General features: G+C 40.3%; 1 long non-coding RNA gene across 1 annotated transcript in view; it reads right to left on the reverse strand.

Moving 5' to 3' along the window:
* Nucleotides 1-3,757, reverse strand: part of LOC117360547 — a 45,626-nt gene extending 41,869 nt beyond the window's left edge. The window contains exon 1 of the long non-coding RNA XR_004539445.1: nucleotides 3,392-3,757. This is a non-coding gene — a long non-coding RNA (uncharacterized LOC117360547). The remainder of the gene's footprint in view (nucleotides 1-3,391) is intronic.
* Between the last annotated feature and the right edge of the window lie 17,892 nt (nucleotides 3,758-21,649).

Raw genomic sequence — 21,649 nt, forward strand, 5'->3', positions numbered from 1 at the left:
ATGTATTTAGGTTTTAAAAAGAACAACCATATTAGGCCATATTATTGTTTACTTCATTGGCTGCCTTTGGAGGCAAGAGTATTATTCAAATTTTCCTGTATCTGCTTTAAGCTGATATCGGGATTGTCTCCAGCTTACCTTTTTCCTCATTTTGTGTTGCATAGACCATCAAGAGAAACTAGAAACTTCTACTTATTTGATTATCCAAAAATTAGATAGGCAACAATCTTGGTTAGGTAAATGTATTCAGCAAGCTATGTTATCCTATTGCTGTTTTCGGAAATTAATTAAGACCACTTGATTTAATAAGTTTATTACCTAATGAGAGTTTTATTATTGAAATTCTATTTTACAAAATTTGTATTTTTTTACTGTATTATTGTATTTCACTGATTGTCCAGCTCTTTTTAGTGTAAACCACCTAGAACTTTTGGTTATGGCAGTATAAAAGAATAAAGTTATTATTATTATTATTATGTCTCATTTCATAGGTATTTGGGTCCAGACTGCACCATTTCGGGAAGCCTTCTCTGGATGATCTCCACTCCCTATTTTCTTTTGAAGGTGTGGCTCCTCCAACTGTTCTTCAAATGACATTTTATCATTGATTTCTACAGGTAAACTATAAGGAAGCATATGCTACCTGTGTTCTATCTTTACCATCTCAGTTTCCTCTGGAAAGATATATTTTTCTACAGGGTTCAAGTTTTAGTTAGATGATACACATGTCGTCAGTTAAACCTGCTCCATAATTTCTTGTTTGTGCCATGCTTCTGATGCCTGACCAAAATCACCTTAGGAATGTCTCATATTCCTGCAGAGTAATTCTGCAAAAAGTATATGCAGAACCTACTCTCTCTCCCTTCTCCCCTCCCCCCATCCTTAGATCACAACAGCACACTGCAATAATGTTCAACGTGTCCCATTTGCATTCTGGCAATCTGGTAATTCCAGTTTTAATAAAGTACTAAACATATCATTTGCTCCTAAATCTTCCACACTGCCTTGTGGTTTCCCATGTTCCCCATCTCTTTTACATCTTTCTCTTTCCTTTTTATCTGTCTTCCTGGCTCACCATCTCTGCAAATGCTTGCACATCATATCTTTAAATGAGCCTTTCTGTTCACAGCCTCAGAAGGGAGTTGCATTGTACTACACCGCATCAGCATTCCCAGCCTGTTGCTAAGTAACTCAGTACAATGAAACCACCCAAAGTCCCTTGTTTCTTTACAGAAGAGGTTTATAGGTCTTCTTCTTTCTGTGTAACTTGAAGGTATCTATCTATCTATCTATCTATTGTTTGTTTATTCTTTATTGAAAGCTTCAGTACCACTGCTAATGACTGGGGGAGTCAATTCAGAGTGGTTTATATGAGCTTTGTAATGGTGTTACAATACATGAGCTTCAGTAAAGGTGTTACAATACAGAGTTTGCGTTTCCTGGGATGGTTTCAATATAGAAATTATTAAACCATAATCAATACATTATTAAACTTTAATCAATTCTTGTGCTTTTGTAAAGGTGTTACAAACAGATTTTGAATTTTCTTAGTTGATTCTCAATACAGCCCTCTTAAACCATAATCAGTTCTCTCTCTTATTACCGCCTATAATATATAATCATTCTACCTGCTTATACATACCTACTTGTACATACCTATATAAAATATATCATATATGTATTCATATTATACCTTCATATACACACATATAAATATATACATATGTATATCCATATTTAATATTGTGTAGTATATTCATACTACTCCTATTTCAATTGATGTTTAGTGTCTGTATCGTGATCTATGTTCATCTTGGAAATACTAACTTCCTGATAAATCTGGTTATATGTGCTATGATTATCTTATCCCCTGTCCCTACTGTGTTTATCCTATAGACATTCCTACTGGGAACTAACCAACTATTTCCTCTTTGTTGCAGTATTGGCTATATTATCAAATAGATAGAGCTATATGATAGATTTATCAGAGAGAAACATATATATTTACAGATATCTAAAATCCTTTATCAATAACTATGTATGCATATCTAAACCTTGAGAGAGAGAGGATGGAAAAGGTAGATGCTCCTGGTGATCTCTTAATCCTAAATATCCTAGATATCTGTGTGTGCATATAGATGCACTAGGCTACTTTATTTACCTATTTAAGAGGAATTTTTAAAATAACTTTTTATTTATTCATTTTTAGCATTAGTCAGCATGTAGAAAGCTACCCTAGTTTTTACATAATCTCCTTAGTACCCTTTCTTTCCCCCTTTGTTGGGTAGCACTCTAATTTAATAAACCAAAAAGAAGTTAAATTACTTCTTCAACAAACGGAAATATTTTGATTTTATACAGCATATAAAAAGTGCAACATTTCAACACTCAATAATCAATAAACATCACTTGCATACTTGCTTAGTCATGAATCATCAATTTACCCAACCTCCCCTCCCCCCGTCCTCCCGTCCTGGATGTGTGTATAAAAATAAAAAGATAAATTGAATCTGATAGGTAATTAAATAATCCTTAAGGTATTTAACAAATGAATCCAATGGACCCCAAAATTCTTGATCCTTCCTGATTGCTCTGATTCTTTCATACCGGTAATATAAACAGAGCATTTCCCACCAAAATGTAAAATATAGACAATCCCAATTTTTCCAATTTCTAGTAATTAGTTGTATGGCCACAACAGTCATTATAAGAAGAAGTCTATCTTTATTATTATTGTGGCGGGGCCAGGAATAAGCCTAGCGCTGGCAACCCGGCTCCCGCCCCAGGTGCAGGACGGAGCACTCCCGGGAGGGCCCCGCTGGATAATCCCAGTAGAAAATAATATACACTGCTCACTTGGTAAAGTTCAGATTTTTCTTTTTATTATCCCCAGTTCGAGGTACTGGGTCTCAAATAGTCCCTCTTGGCTGAGTGGACTTGAAACAAATAATACATCAGCAATGCTTCTCCTTTATAAGAGAGTCCAGACTGCTGTTCAGGCAGATAAACCAAAAATAAACAAAAACGTTTTTTCCTTCAGTTTCACCAATTGTGCCTGTGGATACTTCAGGAAGCTTTTCCCACCTGACCCACCTGAAGTACCATGCCCCCACTACCCTTATGCTCCTGGAGTAGGGGCTGGGGAACCCTCCACCTTTTTCTGACTGGTTTAAGTCCCCACCCAAAAGTTCCCCTATTCAGGGCTATATAACGTCAGGTCACTGAATTCCCGTTCAGGATTTTCTTGGAGGTTAATCAGGTCACTCTCTCTGCAAGGGCCTATCTCTCGGGCTCTAATTGACACATTCACACTTCCTTACAGTCCTGCCTAAGGGAGAAAGAACGCTGCACAGAAAGACGTTAACTTTCATTCCCCTCCCCCATTCATTACCTTATTGACTGTAGTTAGGTAGGAGATCCCAGGCTGCCAGATTGCACTCCATTTCACTTCCTTCAGAGACTTCTATCTCTATCGCCATTAGGGACTCCCCGCTCTCTGAGGCTGGATAGGAATTCCCTTCAGGGGCAGCTACTGGCCAGCCCTGCTCTGGAAGCCTTTCTCCTCCCTTGAGCCTCTGCCTGGGAGCCAGAAGTTTGTTAATTCGTGAAGGCTGTAGGACAGCCTGTTCTTTAGCCCTGGACTGTGAAAGAAAACTCCTAGCTGTTTCCTTCCTGCTTTGCACGGCACGTCTCTTTCTTGCAGTTCCTGAGTTCCCCTGAGTGTTCCCAGGTGTGTTGGTTTTATGCTGCAGGCTCATTCCCACTCTCCCTCTGGGTTCGTCTTGCCTGTCAGCTCCGCCCCTTTCCTTAACCCTTCCTGGGCTAGTTTTCTTTACCAGAGGCTTTACTGGAGAACTGCCCAAGGATTTATAAAAGGGATTATAGTGCCCTAAATCAGATATTGTGGTTTCTGCCCTTCTCTCTCTGCCTTGCCCTGCCGGTTGGCTCTTAATGGGTAGCTTCCTGGGCTTAGGAATAGGGGCAGCCCTTTGCCTGGCAGGGTTTAAAGCCGGGTTTAAACTGGTGACAGGAGCTTCCCTGTCACATAATCAATTGGGCTTTTAGGTCTCAACAATGAACCAAATAGAATCACATCATAAGACAATGGAATAGACTCCTAAAACAAAATTAATTTTGCCCCAAATTGATTTCTAGAAATTAAGTATTGATAGACAATAAAATAAAAGGTGATCTAATGTTCCCACTTCAAGATGACAAATACCAGCATCTATTAGATTTAATACTATCAAGTTTTTGCAATCTTACTAGGGTCCAAAATATTCTATAAAATAGAAAAAACAAAGTTTGTCTCATAGATGCTGATGCTGTACAATGCATCCTTCGAGTCCAAATTCAGGGCCATTAAGTAGCAGTGATATTTTGTTGTATTTCTATGCTCCATATATCCCTTAAACTTGTTTTTGGTTTTCTAGAAAGATAACCATTTATTACTTTGTACCATTTAGAAGCCTAATGACCTTGGAAATCCACTTGGAAACATAAAAAGGGCAGACTATGATGACTTACTAAAGCACGCCATTCTGGAAACCCTTTTTGAATAGCTTGCTTTAATTGTAACCATTTATAACCTTGAGTTTTTGATAGATCAAACGATTGCTGTAATTGAATTAAAGAAGCCATTTTATCATCAGAGATTGTCTAATGTTTGAATACCAGCCTGTAACCATTGTTTCCATAAGATTTTTAGTTTCCCCACCATTATTTTGGGATTAAGCCATAAGGATAGACATTTTGTTTACAATTAAATGGTAATTAAAAGAAAAAAAACCCTCCATAAAATATTGGAAAGACCTAAAAAAATTCATGCAAGATACTGTATATAAATTTTTTTTTTTTAAAAAACAATTGTCATGTCAGAAAGGAGAGTCCCAGTCACCACCCAAGAGAGCCAAGTAAATGTGGTCATTTTGAAGGATTCTTCACTAAAAGCTAGCTGAAAGAAATATTTTCAAAAGTACATAAGAACATAACAATAGCCTTACTGAGTCAGACCAATGGTCCATGAAGCCCAGTAGCCCGTTCTCACGGTGGCCAATCCAGGTCACTAGTACCTGGCCAAAATACAAGGAGTAGCAGTATTCCATGCTACCGATACAGGGCAAGCAATGGCTTCCCCCCTGTCTTTCTCAATAACAGACTATGGACTTTTCCTCCAGGAACTTGTCCAAACCTTTCTTAAAACCAGCTACACTATCCACTCTTGCCACATCCTCTGGCAACACATTCCAGAGTTTAACTATTCTCTGAGTAGAAAAAAATTCCTCCTATTGGTTTTAAAAGTATTTCCCTATAACTTCATTGAGTGTCCCCTAGTTTTGTAAGTTTTGACTGAGTGAAAAATCGATCCACTTTTACCCGTTCTACTCCACTCAGGATTTTGTAGACTTTAATCATATCTCCCCTTAGCCATCTCTTTTCCAAGCTGAAGAGCTCTAACCATTTTAGTCTTTCCTCATACAAGAGGAGTTCCATCCCCTTTACCATCTTGGTCGCTCTTCTTTGAACCTTTTCTAGCGCCACTATATCTTTCTTGAGATAAGGAGACCAGAATTGAATGCAATACTCCAGATAAGGTTGCACCATGGAGCGATACAGAGGCATTATAACATTCTTACTCTTGTTAACCATCCCTTTTTTAATAATTCCTAGCATTCTGTTTGCTTTTTTGGCTGCCACCACACATTGGGCAGATAAAGACCCGAGTGGTCCATCCAGTCTGCCCAACCATGCATGCACCATAAATTAATTATTTAGTTTAAATGGTCCTTTTTCTTAGATATTTCTTAGCCAGAAACCTAGAGTCCTGCCCAGTAGTGTGCTTAGGTTCCATCTACAGGAGTCTCCATCAAAGCTCACTTCAGCCCATCTTAACCATCCCAGCCATCAAACTCCTTCCCAGCCCATCCTCAACTGGCAAGCCTGCCCAGTACTGGCCTTAGTTCCTTCAATGTATACCCATTATTTTCTGATTAGAGATCCTGTGTTCATCCCATGCTTTTTGAACTCTTTCACCATTTTCTTCTCTACTACCTCCCTTGGGAGCGCATGCCACCCTCTCCGTAAAGAAGAATTTCCTAAAATTATTCTTGAATGTACCACCCCTCAACCTCAAATTATGACCTCTGTTTTTTTAAATTATGACCATTTTCCTTTCTCTGGAATAGATTGTGTTCTACATTAATACCTTTCAAGTATTTGAACGCCTGAATCATATTTGCCAAAATATTTGAAAAAGTAAGAATATTTATATAGTATGGCCCGGTTAAGATATGGTACGTGAAGCCGGATACAGTGAAACATGTTGAATATCATGGTGGTACCTCTCAGGGTCAGTTAATATTGAGACTCGTTAAGAAGTGTGAGTCTATAGAAAGGGGTGTAGAGGATAAATCCCTTTCTTATCTATATATACTCTTTCAAAATATGCAGTTCCCTCAAACCATAAAATATATTCCAACTTTTCTGATTGCAAATAAGGCATAGAAAAAAAGGCAAAACCAAAACAGCTGACAAAATCTAGCTATACTACACATCTAAATTCTAAATGACACACTGTGTATCTCCTATTCAACTGATCTCTGTCTAATTACCCTAACCATCCCTATGCCCCGGTCACAATAATGTGGCATTGTGGGACCCCATTCCAAGTCTATTTATTTGAAAGAGCTAGCATTAAAATGTTAAGATATCCCCTATGTTGTTTATCACATAGGCCTACTGATCATGTTGAAGCCTCTCCTCATGGGTCCCTCTTGAGATAAATAATAGAAAATATAAGCATTTCTGAAGCCCAGTTGCTATAGTTCTAATCTCCCCAAAGGCCATCTTATAATGATCCTCCACTCTTACCAGGTTTATCCTAAACTATTAAAAGGAAGGACATTCAAAGTTATACCCCTTACTGATGGTCTGCTTCATTTTACAATTATCACACTGGCACTCTGACTTCTACCCTATATTTCTAAAATTTTCCAGGTTAACCTGAACATTTCTGGTATTTAGTGTGTGGGAGGGGGAGAGGGAAGAGAGACAGTGGAAGAGGAAGTGAGACCAGGTTGTTCCTCTCCCAGAGCAACATTGCTCAAAGTAGCATGAGGGCTCTGGCACCACCATTTTATTATGCGACCTGTCCCTTAGTCATGTATTGAAGACCACCTGTTATTAGGCTTTCACCAATGACCTCATGACAACTCAATGTGCTGGTATAAGTAATATATATTTTATTAATAATCAATAACAGCTTACAGAAACAAGTCTTTCAGCCAATTGAGTTAACAGAGCATATATACGTCAAGCCGGCTTGAGTAAATCTGGGTGTCTGTCCTGATTAAGTCCTCAAAAGACTGTCTTTTTATATATTCTAGACAACTTGAGACCACATTAGTACATATTACGTTCCTAATTTCTATTGGCTATTTATAATTGTCATTTCTCTTATTAGTTCATTGATTGGTTAATATTTATACTTTTCTGAGTCATATTGAGCATGATGTCCTGTTTACCAAAAGGCTTGCCTAATTTACTGGCATATGTCCTTTTAATATCAAGAATCATCAATTTCCGAGCAAGGGATTATAATATTCCTCTTTATTTTTCTGCAGTTTGTCAGTTTCATATCCTTGTGGTTGATCTTATTTCTGGTAAATCAACTTAACCTAGGTTACAGAGATGTGTTAATTTCCTTCTGATGTCAGTAATTTTCCTTTCTCACAAACAAACTTCTTGTTTCCCATGGTCAGCATGCCTGTTGTGAAAAATGAGTTTCGCCTGAAATTTACTTATGTTAGCAGAGAGATGTAACAGCTTGTTCAGGGTGTTTTTCAGGCCTGTAATGGTATTGTCATATTTCTGTTAATCTGGGGATCTTAGGGGTCTCTATCTTCACCTCCAGTTTCATGGAGGTCTTACCTATTCACCTCTATGCACCTGTGCAGGCTTTTTCCTTCCCCTTCCTCGGTATTCTGATAGGGATCAGATGGAGCCATTTTGAACAATGGTACTATCATGGAAAGAATGACACCAGGGCAGTACTTTTTTTGAATGGCTGGGGGCCATGAACAAGATGAAAAAGAAGTGTGGTTTCTAGGGCTCTTACATTAAGTCATATGGAATCGCCAAGTAGAGGTATGGATCCATTATCATGGTGTCCTTTTTATGAGAAGCACTATGGAGAATGTTTTTGTTTTTTTTAGAAATACTTATTCTATGCTTTTCTTCTTGGGAGGGACCTGCAAGAGAAATGCTTTGATGTGACCAGTAAGCCACAAAAAGTTTTTGAGTACATACTGAGTAGAGTGAATGGGCCTTTTTTTCTGCTTTGTCTAGCTGGATTCTTTAAGATGGTTCCCACAAGCATCATCTCCCATATTAGTGAGTTCATGTGCCTGGGGAAACTTAACTATACCACTAGAGGTATGTTAGCATTCAGACTGCAACGTGTAGCAAAGAGGGTTAATGCAATGGCCCGTATTCTTTTTATATGCCGATGATCTGATTTGTCTGCATTTTAATGTTCTGTAGCTCGTTACTTTATCATGCATTGCACTTAATATTTTATTCATTAATGCGATTAACACATATTAGTTGCAATCATATTATGAACCACCTTGATTGTCTTTTAAATAAAAAATGTTATACAAAATGAACTAAATTCCATTTTGCTCAAGACATTGAGGGAGAAATTGAGACATCCTAGTCAGGACAACTCCGTTCCACCTGTCATTTACAAATGAATCACTGCTGAACAATGTATTGCTATAGGTTTCTTTTCTTTATCATGTGAGTTGTATCTTCTGTCCATATTGATTTTCCCCTATACCCTTTATTGAGAACATATGACAAAGCATTTGTCATTTTATTTGGGGGTTGGTTTATCTTACTACTTTATTATAGCTATTTTTCTCTTCAAGCGTCTTCTTGAAATGAATGTGAATGATATAACTAAGTAATTAAATAGTAATTAAAAAATCTTTAAGAGCCACCAGGCATTCTGAGTATGTAAAGTAAGTTTCATACCCAACACAAACCAAGCATCACATGATTTGCAGATCTTCGGGGATAAGCGGAAAAAGACCTGTTTGGTTCTCCAACGCATTCATGAAATTGTCATCCTGAGTAGCTTCCATAAGAAAAACAGGAAAACTAGACTTTCAAGTGCAATTTTCAAACAGTCCATGTCGCTGCAAAGCCCACAGACAATTCTTTTTTTATCACTAACTAGGTTGTCCTGCCAGCTTAACCAAATATATTGTCTATTGCAGTGGTTCTTTAACCTGTCTTAGGTGACCCCCAGCCAGTCAGGTTTTCAAGACATCCCTAATGAATATGCATGAGGTATATTGCATGCCTGTCACCTCTGTTATATGCAAACCTGCCTCGAGCATATTCATTAGGGATATATTGAAAACCTCACTAACTGGGGGTCCCCTAGCACAGGTTTAAGTGCCACTGGTCTATTGTCTATTGCTTGTCATTTGCTGAGATGATTACCATTTTTGTTGGTTCTTCATTCTGTCATTTATTTATTGGGCTGAATTTTTGTTAACTGCTCTGATTGATTTGTTAGCAGAAGGGTATTATCAAGTATAGTAAACTAATAAATAAAAGACTTTACACTAGAGATACTGGCTAGATGGACCATTGGTCTGACCCAGTAAGGTTATTCTTATGTTCCTTCTCCTACTGACCTTTCCTCTCTCTATACATCCAAGAATCCTTCTAGCTTTCACCATCACCTTTTCTACCTATTTGGCCACCTTAAGATCATCACATACTATCATACCCAAGTCCTGCTCCTCTTTCATAACAAAAGCTCTTCACCACTTAAACTGTACAGTTCTCTTGGGTTTTTGCAGCCCAAATGCATGACTTTCAATTTCTTAATATTGCAGTCTGTTTAATATGCATTTCTTTGCCACCTGTTATTCAGTTTGAACGTTTTCATCCTTATTCTCTTAAATCCAGAATACCAGTGGTTCAGTTTTTATGTCTTTCGCCAGATTTGTTCATCCTTGGACGATTTTAAAATTTTGTCTGAGGACCTGGAGTCACGATTTTTGGATCGTGATTATTGTAAGGCATGTACCCAGGCAAGATATGCTCAGGGGAAACTATTGTTACAACATAAGAACAGACCACAGGGAGAGATGGTGATAACTGTTTTCCTCATTCACAATATAATTCAAAAATAATATCTATATGTATGAAACATTGATAAATTCTATCCTTACATTTGTGGTTTAAGGATCGACCAATCTTTTCTTTTTTTCAGACATAAGAACATTGAGGAGATCTTGACTTATAGAAGAATGGATTATCAGCTTAATGATGAGGTTATATCAGGCCAGCAAAAATGTGAATCCTGTTAGTGGTGTGATCGAGCCCAAATTGGGGTTGAGTGGAGAGATCCTCAAACATTTGAGATGTTTTCAGCTAGAGCTAATACCACTTGTAACTCTGCTTATGTTATATACTGCATCACTTGTCCTTGTGGACTGGCATATGTGGGAAAATGACATAGGGAAAAAATTTGTCCCTGTCTCGTGAGATCGGCTCTGTCTCTGTTTCATCTCCACCAGCCAGTCCCCATCCTCTCTGTCTCCACCAGCTCAGTCCCCATCTCCTCCCCATCTCTGCTGGTTCAATCCTCGTCTCTGCCTTGTCTCCACGAGCTTGATCCCCATCCCTGCCCTGTCCCCAGAGCAAGGATCAACAAAACCCCTGTCTCCCCTCTCCTCACAAATATCCCCTCCACTATCTTTGAAGCTTCTAGAATAACTTCCACACATCACTGTTATCATTTCAAGTGAATTTACTTCACAGTCTGGTGCAATCAGGAAATCCAATACAAAAGCACTTAACTTTTTAAAAAGGAGACTATGATAACATGAGGAGAACAGTAAAAAAAGAAACTTAAAGGTGCAGCTGCAAAGGTCAAAAATATACATCAGGTGTGGATGTTATTTAAAAATTCCATCTTAGAAGCACACACTAGATACATTTCATGTATTAAAAAAGGAGGAAGGAAGACCAAACGGCAGCCAGTGTGGTTAACGAGTGAGGTGAAGTAAGCTATTAGAGCTAAAAGAGAATCCTTCAGAAAGTGGAAGAAGGACTATGAGGGACAAATTGGCCCCATGCAGCAAGATCCTTCCAAAGCTGCCGTGCAGCCTGGAATATTATCGAGGAAGCGATCTGAGGGGGATGAGCTAAGGATGGAGCATATAAAATATAAAGAAGATCATATGGAGTACACCAGGACTGCTCCATTGCCAATGGGGAGTAGTAGGAGGTAGAATTAATCCAGTCCTCCAAATTACAGAGAAGGCACACCATATTGTAAAGCTTAACATCTGAAACTCCCAAACCACCCCATCTCCAGTTACCCATCAAAGTATTCATATGTATCTTTGACCTCCTACCCCCTAACAAAAATGAATCAGCATACTGTAAAGGGCCTTAATGTCTTTATACAATAAGTATAATGTAAGAACCTGCAGAAAATATAACCATCTCAGGAACACTGCCATAGCGTATAAACTAATATGACCCATAAGAGATAGGGGAAGGGATGCCCGGTGGTAAGTCAAATGCACACAAGACAAATATGCGCTATGTACCAGGATGCCCACCTTCAAAAATAAGTTTGAGTAGTTGACAATAAATGGGAGACATTAAGTTCAAACAGCAAGGAAGGATCCACACTCAGAAATATTCCCAAGTATTGAAAGGAATTGTGGGCTCTTTACAGAGGGCAGTGAAATATCTCCCTCGGACACCAACCTGGAGATGTCTCTAAATATTCAGATTTAGTCAAATTCAGTTTAAATCCGGAAAAATCCCCGAATTCGGCAAAAGTTTCCATCAGAGCTGGTAAAGATCTTTGTGGCTGAGTAATGTGTACTAAAATATCATCAGCAAAAGCAGAGAGTTTAAAGATCTCCGAACCCATGGGGATTCCCTCAATGACCAGGTTTCTGAGAATATCCCTGAGCAGGGAGTCCAAACTCAAAACAAAAAGGAGAGGAGACAGTGGGCATCCCTGCCGTGTACCTGAAAAGATTCAAAGATACCACCATTAACCCCCATCTGTGCCATAGGACAGTGATATAATGCTTGGACGCCAGACACAGAGATTCCTGAAAAGCCATAGGCCCTTAGCGCTGCAGACATAAAAGACCAATGGGCCCAGTCAAATGCCTTTTTGGCATCAAAACTAATAAGCAGGGATGGTAAGGAGTCTCTTCTCCCCTTTTCAGTGACAAAAGTATTTGTCTAATACTTTTGGTAACCGAATGGCCCCGCACAAATCCCACCTGAGCCAGGATTTTAGCAAACAATTTGACCTCATAAGATATCAAGGAAATGGGTCTATAAGAATCCAGCGAGTGGGAATCCTTGCCTGGCTTCAAAAGAACTATGATGAGGGCTTCCTTTAAAGAGTTGGGCAGTCGCTCACGCTTGATAAAGGAGATGAACACCTCCATCAAACAGCCCGACACTTCTGATTGAAGAAGTTTATAGAATTCCACGCAAGACTGTCAATCCCTGGGGATTTACCCAATGCGCTGAATCCGATATTATAAGAAATCTCATCCTCAGAGATAGGGGCATTAAGTAACAGCTGTTGAGCCTCAGAAAGAGTGGGAAGGGCCACATTAGAGAGATATAGGGTACTCTCTAGGACTGGATGTTCGGGGGGTACGTATAGCCTTTCATAGTAAACTGAAAAAGCACGTAAGATTTCTTGGTCTGAGTGAAGCAGATTCTCCCACTTTTCCTGAAGTTGTAAAACACATTGGGGGCCTTGAGATTTAGCCACCAGCCGAGCCAACATAGAGCCTGGCTTGTTAGCAAAGCGGAACAGTTGAAATTTATAATATTGGGCTGATTTGTGAGCCCGTTCTTGTAGTAAATGATTTAAAGTAGCTTGAGAAGCCAGCCCAGCCACCCTGTGAGTTCCTGAAGGGACGGACCCAAAATGCTGCCTATCCAAATGAACCTGTTTCTCCCAATGTTTTATCTCTGTTTCTCTTGCACATTTTTTTGAGGGCACTATAAAAGATGATCTCATCCTGGAGTACAGCTTTTGTGGCCTCCAAAAAAAGAGAAGGTTGGGAGGTATAAGCGTCATTGTTGGCCATAGAAAATTTCCAATGCTCCCTAAGCAAAGCCTGAAATTTTGTGTTGATATAAAGGTGTTTAGGGAACCTCCAGTGCCTGGTCTTAAAAGCCATCCCAATCTCCTGCAGCTCCATCCAAATGAACGCATGGTCTGATATACAACAGGGCCTAATGCCCACCAAACATAATCGTGAAGATAAGGAAGAAGAGAGCAAAAAATAATCTATTCTAGATTGAGTACCATGTACCCGAGAAACATGGGTATAATCTCTGTCATTGGGATGTAAAAATCTCCAAGAGTCCAACAAATCCAGAGATTCATACAAAAGAGGGATCCCTTTTGAATAGTTGATAGGGGTGACCCCTGGGGTAGAGGAATGATCCAATAGAGGGTCAAAAACCATGTTAAAATCTCCCCCTATTTTAACAAGTGCCTGGGAGGAAAAAAGGGTGTGAAGAAAGGGTTTGAAGAAAGTACGATCATAGATATGCAAAGCTTAGCATAGTCAGGTGTGGAGAGACGTGTTTCCTGAAGTAAAGCTAGTTGCGCCTTGTGATGGTTCAGCTGTTGCAATATCTTACTTCTCTTTATGGTGAATGGATGCCCCCCACATTCCTTGAGATAATCTTACAAGGCGTGTGGTTGAAAGAGAGTAAACAAATAAAGCATAATAAAACCATAACCAAAGGGGTCAAGCATCCCAGCCTGTACCCAACCCCGCTCTACTAGTTGGTCCCAATTCTTCCCATGTCCATGTACAGAATAACATAACTGAAGCATTCTACCACTCATCCCACTGTCATACAAACCAAGCTCAACAGTCCCCTCCCACCCCCACACCTACCCCAAGCCCCCAACACCCCTGCCCCCTTCCCAAAGCCATGGAGTCTTCTACCCCCTGAGGGCCAATCATTCTTAGCACATGGCCTTGTAAACAGGATGGAGTGGGCTTCCCTCCTGCTGATTTTTGCATCAGAAGGTATGGGGGTGTCGGGTGATGGGGGGCGAAGTTGTCTCATATCGGGACATCCTGGGAAAGCTTTGATTATCACTGCAGAACATCCAGGTCTAAGTTTGCCCGATGCCCGCCCATAACATGAATCCCAACATTCCCTTTTGAGCTCTGGATGCACAGCAGCTTAGAAGTCCTACTGGACATCCAGAAAGTTGGTTTAAAAAAATCAACACTTGGACATACCAACTAGTAGGATGTCTGAGTTCTGACTTAGGTGGGTTTTTGGATATCTGGAAGTTTTGATTATGAGTCCCATTGAAATCTTAAAGTCTGTACCCCCCTAAGTTTTATGATAAAACCACCAATCATTTTAATAGCCATACTCTGGACTGACTCCATCCTGTTTATATCTTTTTGAAGGTACAGTCTCCAGAATTGTACACAATATTTTATATGAGGTCATAAGAACATAAGAATCGCCACTGCTGAGTCAGACCAGTGGTCCATCATGCCCAGCAGTCCGCTCACACGGTGGTCCTCTGATCTAAGACCAGCACCCTAACTGAGACTAGCCATACCAGCACACGTTCTTGTTCAACAGAAACTTGTCTAACTTTGTCTTGAATCCTTGGAGGGGCATCATGTCCTCCTTTTTCCTACTGGCAATTCCTCTTCCTATGCACCCAAGCATCTTTCTAGCATTTACCACCTCCTTTTCAACTTGTTTATCCACCTTAAGATCATCACATGCTACCATACCAAATCTTTGTTGCTCTTTTACGCAAAAAAAATTATTCACCCCCTAAACTGTTTATAGAATGTTAGAAGTTACACATATTACTTGGCACATTTAAGCATGCCAACTTATGCCTGTAATGACTGCTGTAAGAGATCATGCTTAAACATGGAGGCACCAATGCTGACATATGCTAGTATTCTACATTGGAATCTTGGCACCAAGCTACCATTAAAGAATTGATGCTAAGCATATTTTATTGGGGTGCCTAAGTTTAGAATTGCCCTGATATTCTTCAATGACAAGAATTTAAGGCCCTCTTTTAATAAGGTGCGCTAAGCGTTTTAACACACGTATAGCGCACGCTATATCAACGCATGAGCTAACCGCCAATGCATCCATGGGATAACATGCATGCATTAGCATTTAAGTGCATGTTTAGCTCATGCTAATATTTATCGCGCGCTAAAAATCATAGCGCACCTTAGTAAAAGAGGGGGTAAGACACGAAGGAGAGTTCAATAATTTATCTGTCTGAGTAAGAAAGAAAGTAGTAAGCATGTTGAAACAAATTTGAGCATGTCTCAAGGTTACTCATGCACAATTGTGGGTCAATGCAAGTCTAACATTCCAAGAAAGAGGATGTCAGGAGAGTCCTCATGCAAATCAAGTAAGAAACTACTAGATTTGGAGCACCATTGAGTGATAAAATTTCTCACAAAAGAAAAGAAAAAGGTACATGAGATCAATGACCACATGACTGCAGTTTATGATGAGTCTTCCCCATCATCCTACAAAGTACAATTTTGGAGCTAGCAGTTTAAGTGGGTTAGATAGTTCATTGAAAATGACCTTCACACTAGATGGCCTATGGAAGCAATTTCCATAGAAATGTGCAAGAAAGTCAAGGATTTAAATTTGTCAGACAAACGAATTAAGGTTTCTCAAATAGCTGAAGAAATGGGCATCTGGACAAGTACAGTTTGTAAAATAATTCCTGAAAAGATGGGCATGTCCAGGGTTAGTACAAGATGGGTTCTAAAAATGCTGGCACCATGTCGAGTGGCTACAAAGCTCTGGTGATATCAGGAGAATTTGGAGATGGTCTGTGAAAACCAAGTTAATTTTTTTTTTCATCATTTGATCACTGGAGATGGGACTTGGGTCTACCACAGAGATCCTGAGTAGAGAATGACATGGGGAAAAAATGTATCACCGTTCCCGCCCCATCCCCATGAGCTCATCCCCGTCCCTGCGAGATCAGTCCCCGTCCCCGCCCCATTCCCATGAACTGAGTCCCCATCCTCGTCCCCATCCTGCAAACTGTCAGACCCCATCTGTACAAGCCTCAAATAGTTATGATTTTATACTGAACCTATTTTATTAAAGAGACTATTCTGTACAATTATCATTTTATAAACACAAATAATACAGAACAAGGATCAACAAAACCCCTGTCTCCTCTCCTTTTCACAAATATCCCCTCCACTATTATGAAAACTGAACAAACCAAATTACTACAGAATACTACATAGAAAAATTAAGCTAACAGAATACTTCAGTCAGTCATGGCAGGAACAAGCATTTCTCCTTTTCTTATTTTATCATTTTATTGTAAACCGGCTAGATACCAGTTGATGGTCGGTATATTAAAAATTAACAAACTTGAAACCTGAACAGTTATGGGAGTGCAACTAGGGCAACTGCCCCCTGGTCATAGAGAGAGCCCTAAGCTAGCTGGAAGCTAAAGAAGCACAGTCTGGGTTTTGTGGTCCCCAGTTATGTCTAATACCAGCTCTAGCAGGATATGTATTTCAAATCTGCAATATTCTAATCACAAAATATAAAATCTTTTTTTTTTCTACCTTTTGTTGTCTGGTAATTTTATTCTTCAAATAACATTGGCTGGCTCCTAAAGGTAAAATAGGCACAAGATGAGCTGGGGAGGAGATGCTGAGTCTTACATGGGTGTAATTTTTTACCACAGGAGCAAGACTTTTCACCGTTTCCACAAGGCAGTGAAAGGTCTTGTCCCTATTCCTGCGGTAAACCATTTGCAAATGTCCCCATTACTGCGGATTTACTGCGGTGACCACGATTTACCATGGTAAATAGTCCCCGTGGCATTCTATAATCCTGAGTCCAAAATGGAGTCAATGCAGTGGAAACACAAACCATCCCTTACCCCCAAAAAGTTCAAGACAAAAAAATCTGCAGGCAAAGTCATAGCAACTGTCTTCTGGGATGATGAAGGACTTTTGCTTCTGGAATTCATGCCATACAAGACAACCATAACCGGGGAGAGTTACACCAACACAATGATTGATTTGCGGTAGTCAATCAAGGAGAAAAGACAAGGAAAATTCACAGCAGGTGTGTTGCTTCTTCATGACAATGAGCCAATGCACATGCCAAGACTGCCATCCGAGAATGTGGGTTTTAGCAGCTGAACCATCAACCCTATAGTCCAGACCTGGCTCACTCGGATTATTTCCTATTCCAAGTTTTGAAGAAATCTCTCCGTGGACTGCAGTTTTCAAGTGATGAAGATGTCAAGGAAGCTGTGACATCCTGGTCTGAAGATCAAACAGAATTATTTTTAAAGGGATTAAAGTCATTGCAGGAAAAGTGGAGGAAGTGCATGGAGCAATCAGGGGACTATATTGAAAAATAAAACAAAACAAAATTTAGAAAACCTCTTATTTCCTACTGAGGCACATAAATTATTGAACTCCTTGTATGTCAAATGGGAGGTAGGTGTAATTTAATGAAATAAAACCAAAAATAACAGGTGTGTACCCAATAATGAACAGGTGTAAGGGATGATTAGGTGGAGAGAAGATAACCCCATCTTTTCCCAAAGAAAGTTTTATAGATTGGATAGACTGCTATGCTAGACATTTGTACCCTAATTCCATATATGGCATTCAAAACTGCATGACAAATTTGGGTGCATACCCAATTTATATGCATAATTTAATTGACAAATGAGCCAATTAGTGTCAATAATTTGTTGTTAATTATTGGTGCTAATTGGTATTAATTTAAATGTATACATTCATCTTTAGGAACCAGGATCTGTGTGCAAATGTTATGCGTGGATCGGGAAAGGGGACACAGCCAGGGGATCTGGGGCTGTTCCTGAATTTTATATGCAGTGTTATGGAATAAAGAAGATCCACACCTAATTTAAGCTTGGGAATTTACATCAGGTTTCAATTGGTGTAAATCCTCACATCCAAAATGAAGCACAGATCCTAGCACCAAACTCTATTCTTTAAATGACACCCAGCTCTGAGTGCCATTTATAGAATAACACTTAGTGCTAATTTTTATCGACTTGCAACCGAGGAGTGTGTGGCGCAGTGGTTGGATCTACAACCTCAGCACCCTGGGGTTGTGGGTTCAAACCCCGCGCTGCTCCTTGTGACCCTGGGCAAATCACTTAATCCTCCATAGCCCCAGGTACATTACATAGATTGTGAGCCCACCGGGACAGAGAGGGAAAATGCTTGAGACCTGATTGTAAAAACCGCTTAGATAACCTTGATAGGCGGTATATAAAATCCTAATAAAACTTGAAACTTTGGGCGCCATTTATCTAGCTGAGTCCTTGCTGGACAAAATAACACTAAGCATAAAGGATGCTGCCATCCCTTTTACAAACAGACTCAAAGAGGCAGCATGATGTTCTCTTCATGTCTGTGTACCAGAGGGGTTATCCTTTTTGCCCGCATTGCAAAGAATAGGTAAATTAGACTTCTGCAAGAAGGCAAAACTTCAACAGAAGATAAACTTCTCGGAAGCTCTGCTAGAGCTATAGAGGACAGAGATTTCACTATGGTAGGAAAAAGAAAAAGATTGCTCACAGGGAAGTTGCTGCTGAGAAGGAAGTAAATGAATATGGGAAACAGACTGGTTTGAGAAAAGAAACTACTTATGAGAGAGTACCATCAGAGATGAAACAAGTTCAGAAATTATTGAAAAGGCAAATGTTGCTTACAAAGGCTAGATTCACAAAGCAAACCGATCGTGTACCGATCGGTTTGCGACCCCTTAACGACCCCAGCCCGATTCACTTACCTGTCTTCCAACCATCCTCCGATCTGCACATGCAAATGAGGGCAACGGCATGCAAAGTAGGCAGGGAAGCGATTCACTAAACAAAACCCTGCAACACCTGGGCTGGGCTGACCGATCAAAAAAAAGCAACTTTTGAGGACCAGTTGCTGAAGCCCTTTGCGACTGCCCTGCCTTCTTCAGCTCTGCTCTCTGCCCTGTATGCCCCGATCTCCTGCTGCCCCAAATGCCTCCTGCAGCCCCGAACATAGAAACATAGAAATAGACGGCAGATAAGGGCCACGGCCCATCTAGTCTGCCCACCCTAATGTCCCTCCCCTACCTTTGCCCTGTGAATAGATCCCATGTGCCGATCCCATTTGGCCTTAAAATCAGGCATGCTGCTGGCCTCAATCACCTGTAGTGGAAGACTATTCCAGCGATCAACCACCCTTTCAGTGAAAAAGAATTTCCTGGTGTCACCTCATAGTTTTCCGCCCCTGATTTTCCACGGATGCTCTCTTGTTGTCGTGGGACCCTTGAAAAAGAAGATATCTTTCTCCGCCTCGATGTGGCCCGTAAGATACTTGAACATCTCGATCATGTCCCCCCTCTCTCTGCGCTCCTCAAGCGAGTATAGCTGTAATTTGTCAAGCCGTTCTTCGTATGGAAGATCCTTGAGTCCCGAGACCATCTGGGTGGCCATTCTCTGCACCGACTCCAGTCTCAGCACATCCTTGCGATAATGCGAACGTGCCTGCCTGCCCCGAACATGCCTGCTTTCCAGCCCCAAACCCGAACACTCTGCCTGCCTGCCTGCCCCAACTTTCCCACCTTTCTCCGTACTGCAAGTCCATGGTTTTAACCCACGGGCTTAAGCGGGATAAAACCACGGGCTCCCAAAAGTTCCTTAATTGCCTATTTTAAAAAAATCTATGCTGGCCCTGAGGTCAAGCACTTTTCAGGTTCCCTGGCTGCGCTCAGTGTAAAAAAATAGAAGAAGAAAAAAAAATACCCAACAACTCCAACAGATGGTCTGCGCATGCGCGGGGATCGCTATAGAGCGATCCGTGCCTGCAGATGGGGGCATTCCTCCGATCACCCTCATCTGCATGTTGGAGTTTGCTGAATTTGTCGGACCTGCCCGGATCGGGCCCGATCAGGCAGGTTAATGAATCCTGGCCAAAGGGAGAAAAGACTGCTAGAAGTGAAAAAGAAGGCCGCTGATAGAGTGGAAAAGAAATAAGAGCTAAAAGAGACTGCTGAAGAAGAGCAAACTGCTGAGTCGCCATAAAGAGTATTAAGAAAAAGTCGATAGGAGTTCAAGAAAAGACTGAAACTGTTAAAAGAAAATACTTAAAGGATGAGACATCACAAGGGAGAAACTCCTTATAAAGAAAAGATAGTAGTGACCTTAGCAAGAGAGACAGACTGCTGCGATGAGAAACAGTTGAGGTGTAGTGATAGAAAAACTGAAGAGAGGCAGAGACTGATGAGCAGGTAGAGAAACTGCTGAAGAAGGAGAAAAAAATGCTGAGGGGAGATGGAGACTACTGAGTGTGATACTGTTGATGACAGAGTAAGAGTGAAACTGCTGAGAAGTAACAGAAAGTAACTACTGAGAAGGGGAAAGAGGCTGCTTATGTACAGAGACTGCAGGAGAGAGAGGGAGAGGGAGATACTAGTGAAAAGAACAGATAATGCTGAGATGGAGGAACAAAAAGAAGTGTTGAGAGACCAAAACTACTGAGTAATAAGAGATGCTGATGAGGAAATTACAGAACATTATGAAAAGGGAGAGACCTAAGCACTGAAAATGAAAATAGTAAGAGTAAAAATGAGATGTATATTGGAATAGAAAGACATCAAAATAGAAGAGTGCTAAAAAGAAGGAAGAAACAGACTGAAGGGAAAGAGCAATACAATCAAGGGAGAGAGATGATAAGAAGAAGACAAAAAAAAAAAAGACTGATGAAAAGAGGAACAAGGAGACCCATGAAAAGGGAAGGCTAATGATTAAGTGAGACGGAGAAAAAGACAGAGGGAGAAATGTCTGAGAGGAGTAAAGAGAGACTGCAGGAATTAAAGAGCAAAAGTGCATCTAGGATGATGAGAATCAGTAATAAGGGAGGAATCTGTCAATTCTTATAACATTTCTCCTTCTTACAAAATCCCAATCTTCTGGGAAATAAAATGGAAAGGAAAGCCTTCCAAGCTAGGAAGGGTTAATATGGTCAGCCAAGACGTCAAAATCTTAATTTGCCCAGAGAAAATGATAGATAGATAGATAGATAGATAGATAGATAGATAGATAGGTGGGTTTTAACATTCTGCAAACGCTCTCTCCTCCCCTTTCCCCTCTGCCTTTTGTGATTTTGCAATGAGCAGAGCAAACTGTACAGGAGCTGCGACAACAGCAGTAAGAGATGCAATTCTGCCTTTTGTGGCCATCCTTTCATCACAGCTATTTTGCTTTTTTTGTTGGTCTTTTTGTTTTTTCTTGAACAAGACCATTTAAGCATCCATCAGTGGCAGTGCACAGACCCTAAACACACTGGGGGTTCGACCAAAAGAGGGGGAGCAGCAGCAACAACAACAACAAAAAAAACCCCCAAACAACAACAACAAAAAAAACCGGGATGAAATTCAGTGTAAAATTGAATTGCTAGATAACTCTCACCCCCTCCCCCTTCCCCTTCACCTCCTCCTCCTCCTCCTCCTCCTTCTCCGAAGGTGGAAAGCAGGAACCATGCAA

The sequence above is a fragment of the Geotrypetes seraphini genome, chromosome 5, assembly GCF_902459505.1.
Source record: "Geotrypetes seraphini chromosome 5, aGeoSer1.1, whole genome shotgun sequence".
In the NCBI taxonomy this organism is placed as follows: Eukaryota; Metazoa; Chordata; class Amphibia; order Gymnophiona; family Dermophiidae; genus Geotrypetes; species Geotrypetes seraphini.